The sequence below is a fragment of the Eptatretus burgeri genome, chromosome 17 (genome assembly GCF_056783735.1).
Source record: "Eptatretus burgeri isolate ZD-2024b chromosome 17, Ebu_testis_v1, whole genome shotgun sequence".
In the NCBI taxonomy this organism is placed as follows: Eukaryota; Metazoa; Chordata; class Myxini; order Myxiniformes; family Myxinidae; genus Eptatretus; species Eptatretus burgeri.
The window spans coordinates 17,021,887-17,044,258 of record NC_140977.1 but is presented as its reverse complement, the minus strand read 5'-3'; the positions used below and the strand labels follow the sequence as shown (position 1 = coordinate 17,044,258).

General features: G+C 43.3%; 1 protein-coding gene and 1 pseudogene across 1 annotated transcript in view; both read right to left on the bottom strand.

The window, feature by feature from the left end:
• The window catches only part of LOC147009418 (uncharacterized), an 86,075-nt gene that overhangs the window by 37,121 nt on the left and 26,582 nt on the right, over positions 1–22,372 (bottom strand). The gene's annotated exons all lie outside the window — the stretch shown is intronic.
• Positions 15,905–21,367, bottom strand: LOC147009419 (uncharacterized; annotated as a pseudogene).

Genomic DNA, 22,372 nt, shown 5'->3' with positions numbered 1-22,372 from the left:
TCTTCTTGTGATTGTATTTATCTCAGTCAATCATACCTTCAACTCCCTCTTCGCTCGAAAAGGAATAATGCTTTTATTTTATTCAAGTTAAATTCAACAGATAGAAAAAAGAGCGACAATTGTTATACATTGTGTAGTAAAAAATAATTTGAGGAGAATACGAAACACGCGGCTGGAAAATATGAATACATTGTTGTGAAACAAGATGAGAAACTGAGGGATATATTTTTTATTTTATAAACAATCACAAACATAAATAATAGTTGTTATTATCAATCTTGTCGGTAAATCTGTATCTGGAAAAAACTTTCAGAAATCCAAGTTCCTGAAGATGAAAAGATTACATAAAATTAAAAAAAAACACACACCCTGTGATATATCGTCTCGACAACCAGAGTAATGTGACCAGGAGAAGTAGAAGGTAAAGATTATTACAACATTTTAATCGAGAAACATATGCGATTGAGGAACGAAGGTCAAATATTTGAGGACGTCCCTCTTGGAACAACAAAATATTCACATTGTAAGAGTGAGTTAAATAACCGAAAATGTGGTGGGTCTTGGGTTATTAGAAACTAATCCAGAAGGAATGAGACAAATTATTAAACTTCTGAGTGTAATGGAATTAAGATTTTATCATTCGGTTTTGATGTTGATGAAGAAACTCATTGCAAACGTATGAGAAGCAGAGATACAAGTCTAAGCGAAGAAGAAATTACAACTCGTATTAATTTCAATAAAGAATTTGACAAAATATTTGAAGCAAATAATTTATTTGAACACATCTACTTTAATGATGAAGAAAAGGAAAATTTCCCTCTTGACCTTTACAATTCACTAAATAATATTGTTACGGCTGTGGAAATTCGCAAACCACCATTCAGAGTCCTCAGGTGAGATATCTCGATTGCTACATGTGTTGTTAGCCCAAACCCGTTGTTCGAGGGAATTTATGTGATTCATTCGGGCTGCGATCCTTTGAGTTAGGCATTTTTCTGTTCTATCTTTATTTTGAACCAACCACGTCTCAACCGCCATCACACAACAACCACCTAAACCACCACGCCAGCCATCGTCACCGACGACAACCACACTCCATCCCTCAGACAACAACAACAACGCCAACAGCCACGACCTTTACCTTCACAACTCAATCCCGCAAACATCGCATCACCGCCATTCCCAACGGCACCATAACCATCAACCACCACCGAAAATCCTCCACCACCTTCACCTCTCTCCTTCTACGGCCATTCCCGCACCACCTGTGAACACTGAGCATCAGGCTGTCTCAGGCCCGTTCGGCGATTGGTACCGAACGCACCGAGCTGCGAGCGCAAATAGCGGCCTTTCCGAGGAAGAATTTGGATCAAGAACGCTACACGCCCACTTCTCCTCCGTCCAATTGGCAAGCGCGGGGTGGATTGACCCCGCCTCCAGGCGCGTCTGTGTGAAATCGATATATGCAAATTCTAGGATCAGGGGAGGTTCACGCCCCCGTTTCCTCCGACCAATGGGCGAGCATGGCTCCGCCCCCGAGGTCATCCTGATCCGAATATTTGCATATTACCTGCTCCTGCCAGCCTATAAAACGGCGAGCGCAAGGCGAATCGTGGCAGAGTGAGTCAGTGTCATCGAGAGAGTTGGGTTCTGGAGTCGGCTGAGAAGAGTTGCGGGAAGAGGCAAAGGAGCTCGTGTCCGAGGCGAGGACGGCAGTCGGCGACGAGGTCGCGGTGTGGGATCGCTCGTCGCGGGACCCAAGCCAGCCAGACATTCTCCTCCCCCAGGGCATCAACAATTCCCCTTTCCCCAGGCTGAGATAGTGCAAATGGGGGCCCCGTTCCCACCCCACTCCAAACGTCGTGCCAACGAAACCCGCCAAGGAGCACGGAGTCGGGGCACAGCTGCATGGCCACATCTGCGGCTCGCCCGCCAAGGCGTCACGAGGACGTGGGTAGGACCCCCCCCCCCCCGGTCTCGCGGACCTGGCCGCTCCTCCAGGTCACACGCACAATTGGCCTACAGGCCTGTCTGCTCCCTTGTCTATGAGGGTGGCTTCTTTCCTTTGCTTTTGTGTAAATGTGTGTTGGCACCATCTGTAAAGTAGAACTGTATGAGTGTTGCCGTGTGTGTGCGCGTAGTCGGTAGTAACTCTGCGTCGTTGTTGCTTTTGTTTTGGTTGCGATATGTGCATTTTGACTGTATGGCTATATATATATATATATATATATATATATATATATATATATATATGTGCTTTCCGTGTGCCGAGAAATAAATGTGCATTGTGTGAACTGTTTTTCCCGTTTCGCTTCGTCTTTTCTTTATTGACCCTCCATCCTGCTTCACGTAAAGGGTTCATAGTGGGTGTAAAACGCCCGGTAAATAATCTGAACCGTCGAGGTCGACGATAACACCGCTCGGTTATCCCGATAGTACGGAACGGGCCGCCCAAGCGGCTCGTGTCTGGAGTCGACCTGCGGCGAGGTACGATCGCCCGGTTTACCATCTGCGTGGCTACTTAGGTAGGTCGAGTTTGGCGAACAACCTTATCCTGCGCGGGTGGCCGATTGGCACGATTGTGGTGAGGTTGAAAGGCCCACCCGTGACTGGCTCCGGGCGATACTTCCCTGAGGGTCACGACTGAATTGTCCGTCCGGTGGGCGACGCGGTCGCGATTCGAGTGACGTGGCCGTCCGCACGCCGGCGGGCGCGAATTCGCAACAATATTTTCCAATTAATACATGGATGCGAAAGAATGAGGAAGAAGATTTAAGGAACATCAAGAGTTGGTTTCAAAAATTGTAAAACAAAAGGAAGACAAAAAGAGGAAACGCAGACAGAAACTAACAGGTGATGAAGCGTTTGAAAGAAAACAAGAGAAAATTTTTAAGCCACTTTTAAGAAAAACTCCCCAACAATTCTTATGATGGAATACACCCCTAAACAACTTCAAATGATAAAAGATTTTCGTAAAATGACAGATGAAGAACTGGAAGATATGGCAGAATTAAAATACGATGATGAAGGATTATTTCAACAACTGGAAGAGATAAATAAACCCACTGATTATGTTTTGAATGCTCTCCAAAACAATGAATATTCAACAGATTCAAAAACCATAGCAGGTCTCATTCCAACAGGAGAACCAGTAATATTCCATCTTGTTCAAGAAAAGGGGTTGATATTTAATGATGAATTCAGGTTCTTGAGTTCTGTTCGAAACCTGTTAAATTAACTCTGAGATTAATGTTTCTTCTTACAAAAGATGGAAGACAAGGTTCAACTGTGAGGGGTGAATCAAAGTATTTTGATAAAACATTGGACATAAAAAATGAGAACGATAGAGTGGATATTGATTTACTAACTCGCTTGATTATGGAGTTTCTGTTTGCAGTTAAGGAAGAAAGAATGAAAAGGAGAAACACATTATTGAGGCTTTAAGTGGGCTTGGTTCAGGTGTGAGTTTTCTTCCAAATGATCCATCACAATAAGTTAATAGACTTATTGTTGTTTGGTAGTAAGAAGGCAAGAAATAACAATTGTTTTAATGAAGCATCAGCCATTTTAGACAAGCTCATGAACATGAAAATAATTAATAAATGTCAATACAAAAATATTTTATCCCATGTTAAATGAGTTTAATTGTCTTTCATGATGAAACTGAAAAATATTATCAATTGCAGATGCTAATGAATTATTTTTTTATTGTTGAAAGACGATAAAGAAGTATATATATATATATATATATATATATATATATATATATATATATATATATATATATATATAGAAAAATATATATATATATATATATATATATATATATATATATATATAAATATATATATTTTTATATATATATATATATATATATATATATATATATATATATATATATCGATAAGATAATGGTGGAATTACTGCCACTGAATGTTGGAAGAAAAATGATTAGTGTTATCTTCTTTTCAAGGCTATTTAACAAGTATGGTGTTTCAGAAAATAAAAAAGAGGTTTATAATCATTATACACAGAGTTTTCAAAACTTATAAATGAGAAGCACATTCCTAAGTTTTAATTTCACAATGAGTGATCACACATCTTTGTTCCCATACCCACGACAACTTGACACAACAAAATAATATGAGGCATCTTTATTGTCCATGGAAACTTATAATACCTTCTTTAATATCACAGAGAAAAGTGACAAATTTACTTACAAGCCGGTAGGCAGATATGGGTAGTAGCCTACCCAATAGAACCTGACGCAATGGGCCCGTTCAATGGGGGGAATGACCTGAGGATTAAGCACAAGAAAATTCATGATTCTAGCTTCAAGGGTTAATGCTGCAGATTTTTTCGTTAAAATACCCCCACATTTAGAGGTTTTACGGCCGTTGCTAGGCAACAGAGGGGTCCATAGCAACGGTTCTTTCTCACACATAACTAGGACATACCATGAACCTACCATACCAGTTTCATGTATATCTGACTCATAGTCTCTGAGATATAACGAACTTCATTTTTTTATTGTTTTCGACCAGGGTTCATTCAAAGTCCATCTTCTCCGACAGTTTTCATAGGATCCGGCTGGAAATTTTTGACCTTATGGCTGAATGTACAGTCGCTCGTGGCCCGATTTTTAATTTTCGAAAAAATAATTTTTTAATGATTTTTCAAAAATTTCAAAGTCCCGTTGCTAGGCAACGGTGGTGTCCATAGCAACAGTTCTCATTTGCACACAACTAGGTCATGGTATGAACCTACCAACCAAGTTTCATCAAAATCGCCATTGTATTAACGGAGCACTGGAGCGAACAGAGGGACAGACAGACAGACAGACAGACAGACAAACATATCGACGGAAAAACTGATAATAAGGGTAGAACAGATTTCAAAATTAAAATTTTTTTTTTTTCGATCGGATCGACTTCCCAATAATCCAGGAAGTAGTTACAAAACTATAATAGTTTCACCCGGAGCATACGACATCTTCCAAAATTGCTCGCCTTATGAAAGAACAGGGTGATGAACCAAAAAAATATTGTTATAGATATTCAAAAACATACTTCAAAACCTACAATGAAACTTAAAAATAACTGCAAGGTTGATTTCAAAATTGATAATTCATTTAGAAAGTTATTGGGTTTCTCCTCAAAAAAGATTGAAACTAAGGCCATAAAAAAAATGTTGCATTGGCGTAACGGGTCACTGAAAAATAGGGTAGGTCGGTTGGGATCTTTTTTTTTTTTTTTTTTTCCGAATAAATCCCTCCCAAAATCTCCCCCGGCTCGAGTACCACACTTTTTGTCGGCGGGTTCTGTCCGAAACACTTCCGGGTTTTTGCGATCGCGATCGCAATCAACAAGATACTTGAAAACGATAGCAAAACAACAAAAATAGCAATAAAATAGGGTCGGCAAAATTTTTCGATAGCAAAAAAACAAAAAAAAAAAAACCGTAGGGTCGGCGGAATTTTTAGGGTTGGGCGGGTTACGCCAATGCAACATTTTTTTTTTTGGCCTAATGGTACGTTTTTCAGTGATAATGTCATTAAAATAGCCTCGGGCAAAAATTCGGTAATATTTCACTGTGACTTGAGTGAAGGAGCTTATAATGATGGAATAAGAATAAATCCAACATTTTCATTCAGTGCATACTCAACCCCAATTGGTTATAACTTCAATATGGAACCAAAAAAATCTGGACCATCTACCCGTGTCTGAAAAAACCATAAACCGTGTCTGGCCATCTACCCGTGTCTGAAAAACATGTCTGGAAACACGAGTTTGGGAAATATAAAATAATTACAGGGGATGGGATGTTCCCTTTCCCCATACTGTAAGGGTGAAGGTATGAATCTTGGAGTAGCGGCGATGGGCCTGGCATCTGGGATGGGGATGGGCCTGGCATCTGCCTGGGGGAAGGCCAGACGGAGGCCCCTGGAGTACCGGCGGAAAGTGGACGCAGCGACGCGCTGTTCTGGCACATGCTCCCATACCTGACCTGTAAGGGTGAAGGTATGAATCTTGGTGGAGGATACTATATAATTTTAGAGATATAATTTTATTGTTTTCAAACAGTGAGTGGTACCAGGTGTTGGGGTTGGGGGGGGGGGGTCGGAGGGGGTGGGAGGGGGGGAAAGTGTTCTGAGGGGGGTGGGGAAAAGGGCTCAGAGGGGGGTGGGAGGGGGGAGAGGGTTCGGAGGGGTTGGGAGGGGGAAAAGGGCTCGGAGGGGGTGGGAGGGGGGAAAGGGTTCGGAGGGGGGTGGGGAAAAGGGCTCAGAGGGGGTGGGAGGGGGAGAGGGTTCGGAGGGGGTGGGAGGGGGGAAAAGGGCTCGGAGGGGGTGGGAGGGGGAAAAGGGCTTGGAGGGTGGTGGGATGGGGGGAGTAAAGGGTTCGGAGGGGGTGGGAGGGGGAAAAGGGCTCGGAGGAGGGTGGGAGGGGGAAAGGGTTCGGAGGGGGGTGGAGAAAAGGGCTCAGAGGGGGTGGGAGGGGGAGAGGGTTCGGAGGGGGTGGGAGGGGGAAAAGGGCTCGGAGGGGGTGGGAGGGGGAAAAGGGCTTGGAGGGTGGTGGGATGGGGGGAGTAAAGGGTTCGGAGGTGAGGAAAGGGTTCAGAGGGGGTGGGGGGAAAGGGTTCGGAGGGAGTGGGGAAGTGTTTGGAGGGGGAGGGAGGGGGGGAAAGGGCTCGGAGCGGGGTGGTCAGGTTAGATCTGTGACCTGCTACAGTTACCATGCAAACCTGTACTAACCTGTTCCATTGTCGGGTTGTTGGCGACTAAACCGTCTCCCCCACCAGGTTTTCTGGTGAGGAGGGTGTTTGGATATGGACACCCAGCAGGATTAAAAACAAAACCTGCCAAAGAGCGGAGGAGCTCCTTGTGAGCTAATGGCCATCCACATCTAATGCCCAACTGTGTCTGCGGGCATCCTCCTGCAGTTGGGTTACTTTTTATTAGGAGGTTGGTGGCAGGATTTGCACTCCAGCCACCGTAAAACCCTTCATTCCGCAAAACACAAAAACGCAAAGAAATCTGAAAACCCACTCCGTGGGAGTACCTCCTGTGCAGCTTCCCTTCGCAGGGCAGCTCACCGGATGATGGGATTGGGGCAAAGCCTTCGGGACCCCCAATCTTTGATGAAAGGAGGGAAACCACGGGGTAACATCCCTGGGTGAGATTGCAGGAGAGTGTGTCGGAGTGGTGCTGAGGTGTCATCCACCAGACGGCGGTCTCCTTGGGTTAACCTGAGGTGGTCCCTTCAGGTGGGTGCCTGGAATGTCCTATCCCTAAGAGAGGATGATCACCTGTCTCTGTTATCATCTGAACTCAAGCGTTTGGACATCGGTATTGCAGCACTCTCTGAGTTTCGGAGACCGGATTGCGGCGAGATAATGGTGGGTGGTTACACCTACTATTGGTCTGGTCGCTCTGATGGTTACCATACTCAAGGAGTTACTGTAACTGTGTCCAATAAGCTGACCCCAATGATAATTGAGGTAACACCGGTCAACGAGTGTATTATGAGACAAAGTATTCGTCACTCCTTTGGTGTGATTTCCCTGGTCTCTGTCTATGCTCCGACTGAGGCGAGTGACCTCACCGTGAAGGACACATTCTACGCCACGCTCGAGTCTGTGGTTGATCAGTGCCCCAGACGAGATACACTTCTCGTCTTGGGGGATTTCAATGCATCGACTGGAACTGATAGGGATGGTTATGAGACATGTGTTGGTCCCCATGGGTCAGGAAATATGAACCAGAATAGCACTAAGTTCCTTGACTTTGCAAGAAGTCATGGACTTAGGGTGGCTGGTTCATGGTTTGAGCGCACACAAGCTCATTGCTGGACTTGGTATTCCAACGCTGGCGGTGTGGCAAAGGAGATTGACAATGTCCTCGTTGATGGTCGCTGGAGGATGATCCAGAACTGCAGCGTCTACCGGAGTGCTCAGTTCATCAATACTGACCACCTGCTTGTTGTAGCAACTCTAACGCTGTACCTTAAAACCTGGAGAATGGTACCACCCCAGCCTCGGCTGGATGTTGGCAAGCTCAAGGATGAGAGAGTAGCTGAGGAGTTTGCGAACAGGCTGAGTGGACATTTGGGGTGTCTGGGTGCTTTGGGCGGTCCTGAAGAGTTGTGGAGCGCCTTCAAGACCACCGTCCTTGATGTTGCCAGTGGATGTCTTGGAACTCACCGCAGGGCAAAGAAGAATTTTTCTCTCAAGGGACACTGGATACCATTGACCAGAGTCGCGGGGCCAGGCTGAATGGCAGAGCTGAACTGTTCAGGGAGCTGAGGCGTAAAACTGTACGTGCACTAAGGGTGAACAAGGAGGCCTATGTGCGAGGAATCTGTGAGGGGGTAGAGCATCACCTGTGGACAGGTGATTCTCGTCCCACTTACAGGGGAATTCGCGCATTGCGTTCATCCAAGCCCATCCCTCGGAGCACTGCAGTTAGAGCAGAGAATGGTGGGCTCTTGACAGAGGAGTCTGAAGTGAAGGACCGCTGGGCCGGTTACTTTGAGCGCTTGTACCAGGCTGATCCCCAGCTGTCGTGTTCGATGTCAAGGGTGTTACAATCCCTGTTGCTGACCCTCCAATCAACTGTGGTCCACCTTCGCTTGTGGAAACACGGGCTGCGGTGAACCGGTTGAAACGGGGTAAAACTCCAGGAATCTGTGGCATCCATGCTGAACTTCTCAAGGCTGGTGGAAATGCTGCACTCGTGTCGTTGCATGCAGTTTTGTGCTCTGCCTGGAACTGGATGGATGGATGCTGTCTTGGATGCTGCTGTCCTGTCTGTGTCTCTTTGTGGTGAGGATGTTGAGGTCGTGGAGAGATTCACTTACCTTGGCAGTGATATTCATGTCCCTGCTGGCTGTGAGTCAGAGGTCAATAGACATCTGGGTCGGGCCTGGGGAGTCATGGATTCACTGGATCATGGGGTGTGGCACTGCCGGTACCTGTGCGGGAGGACGAAAGTCCGAGTCTTCAGGTCCTTGGTGCTTCCAGTCTTGCTCTATGGATGCGAGACTTGGGCTCTGACCAAGGATCTGAGACGGAGACTTAATTCCTTTAGTACCAGGCCTCTTCGGAGAATCCTTGGCTATCGCTGGTCAGATTTTGTGTCCAACGAGCAGTTGCTGAGAGAGACTCGGATGAGATTTGTTACCTGCATGGTCCGTGAGCGTCATTTGCGGCTGTATGGACATGTGGCTCATTTTCCTGACGCTGATCCTGCTCACCAGATTCTCTCAGCGAGGGAGTCTCGTGAGTGGAGGAGGCCAATGGGCCGACCATGTGCCTCGTGGTTGCAGCAGGTTGGCCGGCATCTCAAGGAGATGGGGATGGGCCTGGCATCGGCCTGGGGGATGGCCAGACGGAGGCCCCTGGAGTACCGGTGTAAAATGCATGCAGCGACGCGGTGCTCTGGTGCATGCTCCCATACCTGACTTGCAAGGGTGAAGGTATGAATCTTGTTGGAGGATACTATAAACCTAAGAGACAATGGGGTGGAGGACATCAATTTAGAAAAAAAGGAGATGGAATAATTGATACTCCAATGGGTATCGGTTCAACTATTCTTAAACATAAAGACAAAATTGGTTGAACTGCTTCTGCTGTTGGAAATGTAGTGGGAACCATAAAGAGTATAAAAGATGCCCAAAAGGAATCCCATAAATTGGAAGCAATAAAAGAATTTCAGAAAGGCAAAACTCAATTGTCTCCCCAAGAACACAAAACATAATTCAAACACTTGGATCAAGGTTTCAAAAGTTTTAACATATGTTTTTTTCCTCAATAAATACAAGTATTGAAGCAATTGATGGTATCTATGATTTGGATGAAACCATTATCATCTCAAACTCTACTAAAAAAGAAAACTACTTCAAACTGGGAATAACACAAACGCTACACTCGTAAATGATTTCTTGTGGAAAATGTTTGATCGTGTTCGTTTGCATATTGAAACACAAGAAGTTGAGGTGGTTGATTATGTCTCTGCTATATCTGAAATGATGAAATTTACACTATATTCATTTAGTGAAAGCATGAGTGTGTTGACGAAGGATTTATTCCTATGACAACGGGAATAAAGGCAGACCGTAGTTGTCGTCAAAGAAAAGGAATGCATAATGATGATACAAAAGCAGGTAAAGGTTTTACTGTGGCAGTTCCTCTTAAAGGTAAATTTGGATTTTGTGATTATGATAAAGTTCTGTCTGGACTTAAAATGAGATTTCAACTGCAAAAGAATGATAATGAAAATAGATTGCTTTTTGGCATTGCTCATGCTTTTGGTGCTCAGAATAAATTTGTTATGAAATGAGTTGGTATATCAGTGATGTATTTCTAATCTTAAAACAGAAGAGATGTTGAATGGAATATTAACTGAAAGAAACCACTAAATGTATCATGCCTTAAGAAGATGTCAACACGTTAAACTGAACCAAACCACTTGCACATGGAATTTGGGTGTTCTGGAAGGAAAGCCACGATATCTGTGACTCATTTTTAAGAAATCAGATGGAGGTACTGCCACTGGAAGAATAATGCATGGAGTGATAATGCTCAGGTTAAAAAATCTTTGCGTTTCACTGGATGGAACATTTTATCCACGAGATAGATTGGAAATTGATTGGGAAAAAACATGATTATGCTGAAGCATACAAGTCTTACCAAAAGGTGTGTGAAAGCAATGGCAATAAAGAACCCATTTTGGATATGGTTGCATTTAAAGGCTGATATGATTTTGTACCTCAACAAAATCCAAGCCATCAAAAACATCTACAAAATTAGAATATGAAAAAGAGATTAATCTCAGAAAGCCAAAGTTCAAAGTTGGTGATATCGTGAGAATATACAGGTGGAAATCTCATTTTGACAAAGGTTAAACTAAGCGATGGACAAATGAATTTTTTTAAATCGTTGATGTAATAATACAGTTCCTTTGACTTACAAATTATATTATTTAAAAGGAGAAGAGATTTTAGGTTAATTTTACTTACAGGAATAGCAAAAGACAAAGATAATAAATTAAAAAAAAAAATTCAAAAATTGACTCCACCCCTTTTTTGACTCTACCCCTTGTTGACTCCACCCACACAAACCACTCCTATGCAAGCCACATCCACACCCCCAAGCCACACTCACATCCATCATATCCACATCCATCATACAATGATTAGTTTATTAGTTCCCCACACAGAAGGTGTCGATTTAATTAAAAATTGATCCACCCCTTTCTTTGTCTCCACCCACACAAGCCACACGCACACAAACCACAGCTATTCATCCCACCCCTCTCCTTGCTCTCCCCTTGTGCACCCCCACCTTTGACCCACCACAACCCTTCATCCCACCCCACCCTTCTCCACAAACACACGGGGAGGGGAGGGGTGGGATGAAGGGTAGTGGTGGGTCATTGGGGGAGCACACATACCCCCCTCCACTCTTTTCACACAACCTTTAACCTTTTTTTGTCATTAATAATTACATAATTGTAAGCAAAGCATTTATAATTAATACTTAAAACATGCAATGTATTACACATTGAAATATCTACAACAGATTTTATGATATATTGTTTGTTAGAGTGAGAGAGTGAGGGGTCTTGAATCATCTGAGTGTTTTTTTCCTGTTAAGACACACACAGACAAACACACACACACACATGTATTAATATTACATGACACCTGTGAATACCGAAGGAAGTGTCGGAGTATAGTGTTGTCAATAAATAAATAAATCCTCACTCTCATGTATTAGCTTCAATAAGAGAGATGAATAATTAATGACCTGGGGTTGCCTCTGATGACTGTTTGGACCAAGCGGCAACACATCTGCACTTTCTTCGTGATTAACATTGGAAAAACAGGAAACACAGGCAGTCTCATTGAACATAATTTTATTTTATTATGTGTAAATACCTTGCCAGTGAATTTTCAAAGAACATTGAAATTCAACATCATTGTATTTTATTATGTGAAATACCTTGACATGAAAACATTATGTAAATTCTGTGGTGTCGAAAGTCTCTGAGGCAAGTTCGTCATGCATAAAATGAGGTCGTTGTGAAATGCCTGACAAACAAACTGGATTTCTGTCAGGACGTCATTCAGAGCCTGCATTCCTTCAAAAGAGCATTTGCATGCCAATTCACCTCATTGACGAGTGAGTTTGAAATGCTGTAAAAAGAGGGGAAATAAATAATTATTTATATATTTAACCAAACACAATCAAATTGAAAACCAATTTCACACACACACTATACAGGTTTACATTAGCAGTTTAATCCTGACCGAAACTTACCAATGTTGTGATGAGTCATATTCTTTATCAGATGAACGATGGTCCATGTCCATTGGATCACGAAGCAAATTGTCGTCTGTCTTGGTTAGATATAATTATTTTGAGTGCTTCACCTATATGGTATGTTCGAGGAAGCGAAAAAAAGCATTTCTCAAGTTCGAAATTTTCCCAGGCTTGCTTACCCATTGTTCTCTTTTCCTGTTATGCAGCCGCACCCAGTGCAACTGTCCGAATGTGTTCATGTTTGAGAAAAAAGGATCGAGCATGGAAAATATTTTATAACAGATGAGTGCTACAAAACAATTTTATAAAATAGAACATCAAAACTCAGACTCTCTATATAAGTTCAATGCAACATGAGTGGTTCCAAAATATGCTGACAAGAGCATTATGAGAGGTTTTTCATTTCATCTCTCCTTCAGACCTTTAATTATCTTTGTTGAGCAGAGTGTATTAAAATAGACCATGAACTTTCAACATTAGCTTGAATGGATATGGAAGAGAGAGGATGTTTATAGAGAGATGAATCTTATTCAGAATAATAAACACGAAATGTTCTCAGAGACTGTTAGTAAGAAAGCTCTAAAAGCATTTGATGATACAAGACATATCATGAGTGAAGGAATAAATACATTACCTTTTGGGTTTAAAGTATAAGAATTAATAAATAATGGGGTTGGGGGTTTCAACGGGCTACTGCTGGATTATTTTTAATTGATGAATAAACTAAGTTATTCCTGAAAAGAAAACATAAATATTTATAGTATCTCTGCATGAGTACTCAATTTGATTAAAGAAATAATCATATGAAAGGTGGCAAAGCCCAGCCCCCGGCAGGGGAAGTAGTGTCAATATGGAGGGCGATGACGAAGTAATGTGTCCCAGTTTGAAAAGGAGAAATATTGCTACAGGGTCGGGCGTCGTCCGCAGGCACGACTGCAAGATGGAGCAGCTGAGTCGGCTCGACCGATCGCCCGGAATTTAGATCATACTTTTTCGGAACAGTCCGAGAAGTACGGGTCCCTTATCGGACCGTGAAGGGTCAATATTTCTCCCACGTGGTACAGGATTATTCGCCAATTTTCAAAATACCTCGAGACCACGTGGCAATTAACTGAGTCTCCACACCCTCGACGCCACCCGTACGGAACGAGCCGGTTAGCGTACTCGAACCGCGTGCAACCCGAGCGGTTTGCTCGCCGAGATCCGTCAGTCCCAAATATCCCATTACAACGGCCACAGCCTGGCTAATTTCCCAACACGCAGCACGCTAAGCCAATGGAGGAAAGGACACGAATGAGCTGAAACATTAAACAAATGTATTTATTTATAATGGGGAAATGAGGGGAGCACATAAGGGCAGAGTGAAAACGAATATAGAAATGCACGTATGTACAGCACGGCACTTATACAGTTTCCTACTTAACTGACGTGCCACAAACACACATACACACAAACCCAAAGAATCGGACCAAAATGGTCTATATTGAGGCCTGTCTCAGACCTGTCCGCCTCGTGTGGTCTTCAAGGACCAGGTCCTCCGGGCAGGACTGCACCTCCAGCATGATCCAGACGATCTCACGACTGGGCTCCAGGTGAACGGATGTCGGCAGGGCGAAAGCTGGCAGGAGAAGACCCTCAGTGGCACCGACCACTCCGTGTGCAGATGCTTTTTCACTCCACCACCTTGCGCGCAGATGTTCATTTCTTTGCCAGAACTCTCAGAACCCCTGAACACGCAGACCATGCCTACAATTATACCCCCCTCTGATGAGGGGGGGTGCCTCCTCGCGACCCTCCCACTCTCACTGGCTGGTTTTGGCGTCCAAATCGCTCTTCGTCTCTCTCACTGGCCAGTTTTGGCGCGCAAATCGCTCTTCGTCTCTCGGGTGGTAAATCAAAATGGGCGGAAGCTTCTTGATTGTCCCGGGGGCGTGGTGACATCACGCAGACCCCTTTCCTCCTGTCGCGGGATCTGATTGGCCGGGCGACGGTCACCTCACTCGTTGCACGCTGATTGGTTGAGGGCTGCCGCACGGCTCCTCCTTGAACTCCGCCCACCATGACGTCGGCCAGAGCGAGGTGAAGGATGCGAAGTGAAGGTGAGTGTGATGTGGTGTCGTCAGCGTTGATGTTGGTGGTTTAAAAATAAAAGAAAAACCATAACTATCAAAATAACTCCACAGCGCATGAACATTTAATTACCCATGAGACAAGGGTCGGGACCCTAACTGGCAACATGTACTTACCGATAGAACTGATCTATAGGACCTGTATGTTGTGTGCTCATGGCTTCCAGATTCGCAACAATATCAGTGAGCGGAAGCGAGCAAATATTGCGACTTTGAGAAATGGTAAACATTACTGCGTCAAAGCCTCCCTTTTGATACAACTGATTCTTGTGTGTATCAACATGTGCTGATTGCTTGAAGGATTTCCCACAAATTGTGCAATTGTCCGAGAACTCACCGTTATTACTTTTCATGAATGTTCTCCAAAAGTAGCCATGCATCCATTTGTGCATATGGCAGGGTTCCACCCATTGTTTGAACAGTTCGCCTGACTCCACCCTCAATTTATACATTACGGCCACCATGTTATTGATATGAAGACAAAGACGTCAGATTCACAATCGCCATGCCTTCCCCATAAGTTGTGTAAACTCGCCATGCCTTCCCACAATCGCCATGCCTTCCCTTCCCTCCAGTGTAAAATGAGGAGTAAAATGGGACAGATTTGGAAGGGTTTAAGAGTTGTGGTGGGGGGGGGGAGCGGGTGATGGATTGGAGTGGGGAGGGATTGGTGCCTTTGGGTTGGGGGTGGGGAGGGGTTAATGCTTTGGGGAGAGCGGCTTTCAGAGGGGGAGAGGGCAGATAAATTTACAGCAATTTTTTTACAGAATTGCATGTCCAAGTTTACTAACACTTAAAATGCTTTGGTGTGTGTGTGTGTGTGTGTGTGTGTGTGTGTGTGTGTGTGTGTGTGTGTGTGTGTGTGTGTGTGTGTGTGTGTGTGTGTGTGTGTGTGTGTGTGTGTGGACACACGCATCACTGTAGGGGGGGGTGAATGATCACCCAATGTGTAATGCAATCACCCAATGTGTCATGTGGTACTGTGTTTTAAGTCATGATGATCAAGTGAAAGATCTTGTGTGAATTGTGTATCGGTGTGGACATTGTCGAGTGTGACTTATGAAGTGCTTTTTCAGGTGGTATGACAGATTGAGGTTTTTTCTGCAAATTGTCTTCTCGGTCCAGTCCTTTTCTCGATCTTCATAAATTACTACTCTGACTGGAATATCCTCTTCATCCAATCACTCATCCTTCCAAATTTCCAGTTTTCCCTCCTTTGATTTTCTTTCTGCATTGATATTGTTCACCCTATTCATCCCAATGCCTCTCGTCCCTCCCTATACCCATTGTTTGTCCAAGCCCACCGCTATCTTGGACTTAAACTCTGCTGTTGGTGTTTCCCCCTCTCTCAAGTGGACCTTTTGTCCTGCTGAATTCTGATCCAAAGACTGTACAAATACGAGCTCTTCCACGAGCCTCGACTACGGATTAAAAAAAACAAAACAAAAAAAGTGTTTCATGGGCTGACATGATTTACTGAAGGTTTTTCACAAATTTTGCATTTGTATGGACATTCTCGATTTCTCTTTGTCATCTCCTTGATCTCCATTGTAAATTTCCATGTGCTTATTCAGGTGAGATGACTGCTTGAAAGATTCTCTACAAACTGTGATTTGTGTGGACATTGTGTGTTGTGTATTATCATGTATATTCCATGGTTGGTTGACTGATGACAAGATTTTCCACAACTTTAGCATTTCTATGGGCGTTCACCATCGTGAATTCTCACATGTCGTTTGAGGTCAGATGACTGAATACAAGATTTTCCACATATTGAGCATTTGTATGGGCTTTCACCATTGTGAATTCTCATGTGCGTTTTGAGGTTGGATGACCAAATATAAGATTTTCCACAACTTGAGCATGTGTATGGGCACACGCCACTGTGAATTGCCATGTGTGTTTTCAGGGTGGGTGATCGATTAAAAGATTTTCCACAAATTGTGCATTTGTACGGGCACTCGCCATTGTGAATTATCATGTGTCGTTTCAGGGTGGATGGCTGAATGAACGATTTTCCACAAACTGTGCATTTGTATGGGCATTCTCCATTATGAATTATCATGTGCGTTTTCAGGGTGGATGACCGATTAAAAGATTTTCCACAAATTGTGCACTTATATGGGCATTCACCACTGTGAATTCTCAGATGTGATTTTAGGTGACCTGAATGATTGAAAGATTTTCCACAAACTGTGCATTTGTATGGACGTTCTCCAGTGTGAATTGTCATGTGCGTTTTCCGTTTGGATGAATGATTAAAAGATTTTCCACAAATTGTGCACTTATATGGGCATTCACCACTGTGAATTCTCACATGTGATTTTAGGTGACCTGACTGTTTGAAAGATTTTGTACAATTTGTACATTTGTACGGGCGTTCTTCATTGTGAATTCTCATGTGTGATTTTAGGTGACAGGACTGATTGAAAGATTTTCCACAAACTGTGCATTTGTATGGGCATTCTCCATTATGAATTGTCATGTGTGATTTAAGGGTGGATGACAGATTAAAAGGTTTTTCACAAATTGTACATTTGTATGGGCGATCTCCGTTGTGAATTAGCACGTGTGATTTAAGGTTGGATAATTGATTAAAATATTTTCCACATGTTGAGCATTTGTATGGGCATTCTCCACTGTCAATTCTCATGTGCTTTTTAAGGGTGGATGAATGATTAAAAGATTTTCCACAGCTTGTGCATTTGTATGGTCGTTCTGCATTGTGAATTCTCAGGTGTATTTTAAAGCTGGATGAATGAATGAAGGATTTTTCACAAAATGTACATTTGTATGGGCGTTCACCATTGTGAATTCTCATGTGTGATTTAAGGCTGGATGGACGATTAAAAGATTTTCCACAAACTGTACATTTGTGTGGGCATTCTCCATTGTGAATTGTTACATGCGTTTTAAGGTTGGATGACTGATTGAATGATTTTCCACAAGTTTTGTATTTGTTTTGATGGTCAGTTTTCTTTCCTTTGTGAATGTTGTGAAAATTATTCTGTGCAAACAGTTCATGATTCAGTTTGGCCTGTTCGTTAAAATTCCTTTTGTTTGTTTCAGTTGGCAAGTCCTGCAGGCACGTGTCTGAGCCGTTCGTAAAAGTAGGTGCAGTCTTCGTTGTAGATTCAATGGTTCCACCTGTAAATACAACATCACATGACCTGTAAAAAACAACAATCAAATTCTGAACAATTCTCGTAATATCATTCTGACAAACATACACAAATATGAACATATGTATTTGTTCTATTGCAGAAGAGTAAAAAAAAACATTATTGCTGAAAATATGCAATGCTATGCTAAAGTTTGGGTTTTCCTCATGATATTCATTGTTTGTGGTAAATTATCAGTGATAAATCATATTCCTGTAAATTGACAGCATTTACAAATGCATTGAAACAAACTGCAAAAGTCAACTGGAGTGTTCATGGAACACGATATCCCATGTAGTGTTCAAGTCTCTACTTCAATTTAAATAAAATAATGATTTAAAAGATTACTCAAAAACATATGGAGGCTGAGCATGATTGACGCAGCCTTCTGCACCACTCTGAAATACCACTGGTCCAAGTTATGCAGAACTGGAGGTTCTTTGAAGTATTAAGAAGGCAAATTGTGTTCTGCAGTGAACAAGTATATAATTCAATGTAAATAAAAGTAGAACTGCCACTTTATAATTGCCGGAAGTGATGACCGGATACCAAGATGTCCGGCTTCGATACCATCCTGCTTTGATACAACACGGGACTGACGAGTTACGGACTGAGTAACATGAAGTGTTCAATCTATTCATGACATAAGCAGTTCGCCCTTTTTCCTGGGGACATTGTTGGTATCACTTGAATTGTCATTTCGATTTCCTGAACACCGAGTCATTAATCTGCAGGAAATGTCACAATGGGTACACAGGGCAAACTGGAACTCCACCGAGTAATACTGTTGCGAATCTGGAAGCCATAAGCAAACAACATACAGATCCTATAGATCAGTTATATCAGTAAGTACGTGTTGCCAGTTAGGGTCCCGTCACTGGTCGAATGGGTAATTAAATGTTCCTGTGCTGTGGAGTTATTTTAATCGTCAGGTTTTCTTTATGTTTATTTTTCCATGAACATCAACGCCGACGACACCGCATCACCCTCACCTTCATTTTTCTTCCTTCGCCTCGCTCTGGCCGACGTCATGGTGGGCTGAGTTCAAGGAGGAGCCACGCAGCGGTCCTCGACCAATCGGCGTGCAATGAGTGGGGTGACCGTCGCCCAGCCAAACAGATCCCCCGACAGGAGGAAACGGCTCCATGTAACGTCACAATGCCTCCGGGCCAATCAACGAGCTTGCCGCCCATTTTGGCCAGTGAGAGAGACGAAGAGCGATTTTGCACGCCAAAACCAGCCAGTGAGAGAGGGAGGGTCACGAGGAGGTACCCCCCCACCCCCCTTCTGAAGAGGGGGGGGGTATAATTATAGGCGCGGTTTGCACGTTCGTGGTTGTTCTGGTTCTGGCAAGAAGTGCACGCTCGTTGTTCTGGTCCTGGCAAGAAGTGCACACACCGGTTCTGAGAGGTGGGGCAAGAAGTGGACATCTGCACGCAAGGGAGTTCTGAAACCGTTCGCGCACAGAGTGGTCGGTGCCACGGAGGGTCTTCTCCCACCAGCTTTCGCCCTGCCGACTTCCGTTCGCCTGGAGCCTGGTCGTGAGGGAGTCTGGATCGTCTGGATCATTCTGGGGGTTCAGTCCTGCCCCGAGGACCTGATCCTTGAAGACCGCACGAGGCGGACAGGTCTGAGACAGGCCTCAATAAAGACGATTTGGTCCGATTCTTTGGGTGTGTGCGTATGTGTGTTCGTGGCAGCAGTCAGTTAAGTTGTAAATTGTATAAGTGCCGTGCTGTACATACGTGCCTTTAATATTCGGTTTAATTCTGCTCTTATGTGCTCCCCTCATTCCCCCAATGTAAGTAAACATTCCAATTTGTTCAATGTTTCAGCTCGTTCGTGTCTTTTCCTCCATTGGCTTCGCATGCTGCGTGTTGGGAAATTAGCCAGGCTGTTGCCGTTGTAACGGGACATTTGGGACCGACAGACCTTGGCGATAAACCGCTCGGACCGCACGCGGTTCGAGTATGCTAAGCGGCTCATTCCATACAGGTGTCGTCGTGGGTGTGGAGACTCGGTAAATTGGCGAATAACCCTGTACTACGTGGTAGAAATATTGACCCTTCACGGTCCGATAAGGGACCCGTACTTCTCGGACTTTTCTGAAAAAGTACGATCTCAATTCTGGGCGATCGGTCGAGCCGACTCTACTGCTCCATCTGGTGGTCATGCCCACGGCTGATGCCCGGCCCCACAACAATACGAAGCCTCCCATACGTCTCTCTGTGATGCGGGATTGATGAGTTATGAACCGAGTAACACACCGCATTCAATCTATTTCTTGCGTAAGCAGTTATCCCTTTTTCCTCAATACATAGTCGTTTTAAATTGCATTGGTGTTTATACAACTTGAACACAAAGTATGTGGACACCATCAGTGCATAGGGTAAAACAGGATTCCCCTGACTCGAATGAGGCCCGACACATTTCTCTTTGACGCGGGATTCAAAAGTTATGCACCGAGGAACAGGCCACGTTCCATCCATTTATTATGTGAATAATAATGACCATTTTTCCTGGGGCCATCATCGGCATCAATTGAGTTGATACTCCTGTACCCTCAAATGCATGCAGGCGCAGCCAAGTGAGCCTTCTGCAAAAACTAGAAAATTTGAAAAGTTCCCAGATTCAAATAATTCAATAATTCTGACTGCCAGACCTTGTGGCCGGTCGGGTTGACATTTAAAAGGTACAGTCCCCATATGTGGTAGATCATAATTTTGAAGTTCCACATTGATTGATGCAGCAGTTCCAGAGTAACCATGACTTAATATTTGAATTCAATCTAATACGGCTGCCAAACCATGTGGCTGATCGGGTGGAAATTTAACACTTACATTCCACATTTCTGCGTCATCATAACTGTGAAGGTTCACATTGAATGATGCAGCAGTTCCAGAGTAAACATTATTTAATATTTTTCCTTCAATCCAATGTGGCTGCCAAACCATGTGACCCACATCAAAAGGAGGTGGGAACTTTTTGTTCATCATGGATAGTCGGTCATGCAGGTAAAGTTTCACGTCGATTTGTTCAGCTGTTTCAGAGAAGAATACTTTTTAATAGATTAATTTTCAATCCGATATGGCTGATGAACCACGTGACCTTTGACATCACAAACTTACATTCCACCTATAATGGGGTCGTGGATCACACCTGTTAAGTTTCATGTTAATCGGATAAGGTGTGTTTTTTTCAATATGGCTGCCAAACCATGTGACCAAGCAATTATTTATTAACAAACTTATATCCCCTGTTCTGGGAGAATATGTTTGTGAAGGTTCCCCTCGATCTGACCAGTTGTTCCGGAGAAGATTTTTGAGGGTTTTCAGGTAAATTCAATACGGCTGCCAAACCATGTGACCTATCAATAAGAAATTATCAAACTTACTCAGGCATGTCTGGAGGAACATGTAGTCCATGAGCCAGACCGAATTTCATTCCCAAAAAGGGGAACAGAAACCACCATGATTTTTGGTTAGCTTGATACCTCAAGTGTCCGAAATCAGTTGATGGACTTGCAAGGAAGGTCGCTTAATGACCTTTTGGCAGCCATCTTTAAAAATGCCTGCCGTTATTTCACCAAAATGGAGGAAATTGGAAAAATACCCACAACTCACCTCCAGAATGTCCTATGGACAAGCGGTTCGGCTTAAAATGATTGTAAGAACATTCTACATCTGCCAATATCTAGGTTTGGATAGTTATTTGCCACGGTATGTTCCAAAATTCGAAATTTCTCCCCAAAAAGTGGCATTTTTAGGTTTTTTTTTTGGCTGTATGTTATCAGAAGTTTTCTGCCAATTAATGTTCAAATATATCTAAGCTCATTTTTTACCTTGGTCACCTCGAGTGGTTCATAAGGCATTCAAAGAAAGTTAAATATCAAGTTATCTGAACTTCACAGGATTCTCCAGATACGTTTTCGTACATGATCTATTTGTCAGTTTTTGGCCTTTTTTGGGGTACCCGATCTCAAAAACCTTCTATACTATGCTACCATTGGGGTTTCAAAATATCTAATAGGCATTTTTATAACTGAAATAAGATTTTACATAAGCTCATTATATACTAGACCCTCTGCTGAGTACCGGTCAGTATACATTTCCCATGTATTAGTCCACCAACTGGGGCCCTATCCCCAGCCCTGTCATGGGAAGGGACACAAAGCCCATCAATGACAGATTGTGATTAATGCGAACAATACCCTGAATGTCTATTCATCTATCTTGGACCCAAAATGTACAGGGTACAAACCAGGAGTTGACCGGTACTCAGCAGAGGGACCAGTAGTTTGCTATTGTTAACCTCCGCCATCGAAAATGGACGGAGGTTAATGTTTTCACCCGTCTGTTTGTTTGTTTGTTTGTTTGTTTGTGAACAGTATTACGGAAAAACTCCTGGACGGATTTCGACGAAACTTGGTGGGGGGATTAGGTATGGTCCAAGGATCATGCCATTAGATTTTGGACTTGGTTCAAAGTCCAATATGGCCCCTTTTGCGGCCATTTTGAAAAAATATTTGAATTTTTGTTTTTGCATTTCAACATGTTTTAAGTGATTTCCAACCAAAAAAAAAAATAATTTGTTATCGAAAAAAAAATGAGAAATTTAGCAACTTTTTTTCCAAAAAAATTTCGATTTTTTTTTTTTGGCATTTCTGCATGCGCGTCGATCTAGTTTAGTTTATTCAATCGTGGTTCAGTAGAGTCTGATCCGTTTTGACCTAGAGTTTTGACCTAATCAGTAGAGTCTGAT